Below are 4,139 nucleotides of genomic sequence, written 5' to 3'. Positions count from 1 at the left end.
AGCAGGTTACCCTCGCCTACCCTCACTCCACCTATTCTCATAGAGAACACTCACACCACACCTAACACCGGCACATCTGCATCACAACCCAAGCTATTATTCTCACCAGTCTACAGACCACATAGACATCTCAGCACAGGCAAAAACAGAGTCAAGGACTGGTCCCTCACCCCCACTAAGAAGTGGGTCATCATGGGGGACTCCAACCTCAATCGCATACCACCCTTCCAAGAGCCCGACCTCCAGATCGAGTCCTATCCGGGTGCAACGTTTAGGCATGCTGAAGCCATACTGGCAAAAACCACACACACTGACATTGTTGAGTCACTCGTGCTGTCCTTTGGCATCAATGACAGAGCTCAGAGGACAGAGGGGGCACTGATCGGCCACATACAGAGGGCTGTGAGAATGGCCACTCTTGCTTTTCCCCATGCCCTCATACTAATACCCGAACTGAATTTCTCTGAGTCCCTTCCAGAGGATGAACAACGCAACCTGAGACGGCTCAACCAACACATCGTCAGACAGTTCAACTTCATCCCCAGACTGCAGCAGAAGAGCTTCCAGGCTGAGGAAGACGGCGTCCACTGGACCATCCCCACCGCCAGGAAGATCCTCAAAGAATGGGTTGATATGTTAAAAGCAAACGCCCCGTGAAAACTGTTTTGTCTACGGGGTTTAAGAATGTCATTGTGTTAGCGCAGAAGTTTAACATTACTGCAGCTCAACTCTCCCTGCTTAACAAAGGCCTTAATTTCATACCGATCATCAGAGGAGAAAAAAATGTTAAAAATCAAACACAAATTGACATCAGAACCTACCATAGGAGACTCAAATTAGCTGCACATTTTGAGCACACTAGGGAAACTAGTCCACTCCCATTTATGCCAAAATCCACATGGGTACCACCAGAACCAACCGTGCCTTGGCCCTTAAGGCAACTAATACAGTCAGACGTGGAATGGTTCGACAACCACTACGTTGCCAAATGCAACACGACTAACCTAGATCAATTTGAACTGGAAGCCCTTAAACAACTAAAAAGCAACAAAAATATAGTCATCAAACCAGCTGATAAAGGCAGCTCTGTTGTCGTTTTGGACAGAGAGCAATACCTGTGGGAGGGTTACAGGCAACTTAATGACACAAAGTACTATAAAAGCCTTAAGAAGCCTATCTTTAAGGACACTATTCCTTTAGTCACAGAAATACTCCAAAAACTGCAAACCAAAAAGTTCATCAATGCCAAACAGAGGTCCTTTTTGATGGGGGATGCCGAACCCAGACCTAGGCTATTTTATATGTTGCCAAAAATACACAAGGCCAGAGACAAGTGGAGCCTTCCCAATGTAATTCCACCTGGAAGGCCCATTGTCTCGGATTGTGGTAGTGAGACATATGCCACAGCCCATTTTGTGGAGACATACCTCAATCCCATATCTATCAAACATCCCAGTTACATTAAAGACACATACGACTTTGTCAACAAAATTAAACTACTGCACATTCCAGCTGATGCCTTCCTGTTCACCATGGATGTGGACAGCCTTTACACAAATATCAACACAGACCAAGGCATGGAGGCGGTCAAAAATACCTTTCAGTTATATCCAGATTCCAAACGTCCAGATAAGGAAATATTACAACTCTTATACCTTAACCTTACCAGAAACGACTTTGAATTTGACGATAAATACTTTTTACAAATATCAGGCACGGCCATGGGTAAAAAATTTGCTCCCTCTTTTGCCAATATTTTCATGGCCCAGTGGGAACAATCAGCCTTATCACAGGCTCCCATTAAACCCTTACATTACTATAGATACCTAGATGATATTTGGGGAGTGTGGACACACTCTTTACAGGAGTTTGATACATTCTGCAATTTTCTGAACAACTTTAACAGTTCCATCACCATTAAATCAACACACAGTCTCACTGAGGTGGATTTTCTGGACACGACAACCTTTAAGGGCCCTAATTTCCAGCAAACAAACAGATTGGACATTAAAGTGTTCTTTAAAGCAACAGACACACATGCTCTATTGAATAAAAGCAGCCACCATCCCAAGCACACTTTTGCGGGCTTGGTCAAATCCCAATTTTTAAGATTCCACAGAATCTGCACAAGAATAGAGGACTTTGGGTTTGCCGTGAGGGTGCTGTGCAAGGTCTTGTCCACCAGAGGGTACTCTTGGTCTTTCCTTAGACAGGTCTACAGTACTTTCAAAACAGTTAAACCAATTAACGTGGACCCCATGATACCACTGGTCATATTCTACTCGGAGTCTGCCACCAAATTGGCCAGAGCCTTTAAGAATAATTTCAAAATACTCCAGGAACAAGGTGGTCTATTGGTGGACCACAGAATAATCACGGCCTACAAGAAGAACAACAATATACAGGATATACTCATCAAAGCCAAATTAACACCGTTGACTCAGAAGACTGAGGCTGCTCGCACTGAGTTTTACAAATTTGAACCCTGGGCATACAACAAACACACCAACCAGGTGTTCGCCACCCAAAAAAGTACCAACACTAAAACTAAAAATTGCATATATCTCATAAGTTGTCTCACGTGCTCGATGCAATATGTAGGTGAAACTGGCAATACACTACTGACACGATTCACCCAACATAGATATAACATCAGCCGTAAAAAAGACACTCACCTGCCCTTGGTTAGCCACTTCATTGAGCACGGGTGGAATAATCTGACCACTACTATCTTAGAGGCAAATCCCAATTGGTCCAAGAAACAGAGGAAATATCTGGAAAGACAATGGATTCACAAGTTGAACACCCGTCTCCCCTTTGGCCTCAATGAGAAATAACTCCACAACATGATAATATAATATAATAATATAACAATAATCATATCAAATTTGATAATATATATACAAAAAAACTTTATGTTATCATTCCTACTCTAATACCACCAGGCCTTGATGGGAGATAGATATCATTACATACATAGATATTAGCGAGTACACTAACCAGTGGGCAGTCTTTGACTGTCTGCTGTCCTCTCTTAACCTAACCCTAACCCTAACCCTAACCCTAACCCTAACCCCCTAACCCTAACCCTAACCCTAACCCTAACCCTAACCCTAACCCTAACCCTAACCCATCTAACCCTAACCCTAACCCTAACCCTAACCCTAACCCCTAACCCTAACCCTAACCCTAACCCTAACCCTAACCCTAACCCTAACCCTAACCCTAACCCTAACCCTAACCCTAACCCTAACCCTAACCCTAACCCTAACCCCCGCCTTCATCTCCCTCTTTCACTCTGGTCTTCATGCTGGAAGCACACCAATTAGCGCTCGTACAGGTACTTTCTTAAGATTGCTAGGCTGATGAAGGTTTTTTTGTAACCGAAACGTCCCGCCGTTAACTGCAACTATAAATAAACAAATCTATTTGATTAACATCATTTTCCAGTTTTTATCGAATTTTTTCAATACTCCCTAACGAACCAAGAAGTACTATTGAGAAGGAAACCTGTTACGTTATGGATGAACATTGCTACCCGTATCGCTGGACCAATGGCCCGTGCAATAGAGCTGGTAGGAACCGAAATAAATCTTTTTACTCCAACCGCGCTGAACTTTACGCGCCGAGGAGCCACGAGGTCCGCCATTTTTACCAAAATGGCGACGCCCATAGGGCCAGACGGGCGCCATTTTACGCGCCAGTTGTCGGATGGGGCCCTCTGGGGTTCTGCCCTTCACCGGAATGCTCCGGGGCCAGGTGTGACTGCCCAAGCCGTGGGCGTGGACCTGCGCTGTGGCTAGATCCCAGAGCCGAACGTCAACCTAGATCCAGGTATGATGACTATTATGACGAAGACCAACTATCACCGAGCAGTGAGGAGGAAGATTACCATTACCAAAATGAGGGGAGGGGCCGCGGTCGCCCAGTGTTTGCGACCAGTGGAGACGGGTCAGGCCACAGACCACATCCGGGCTCACGCACTGCTGGGCATCGGGCTCCGGTTGCGTGCCGCCCCGCACCTCCGAGACGAACCTCACCACCTCCCAGAGTGCAACCTTGCACCCCACCCCCTAGACCCAGACCACCCAGGACTCGTCCACCGACCACGCCGCCCCCCCAGACTCGTGGATACAGGG

Source organism: Ammodytes marinus (assembly GCF_949987685.1).
Source record: "Ammodytes marinus genome assembly, chromosome: 12".
Lineage (NCBI taxonomy): Eukaryota > Metazoa > Chordata > Actinopteri > Uranoscopiformes > Ammodytidae > Ammodytes > Ammodytes marinus.
Note: the sequence above shows the minus strand (reverse complement) of the source record.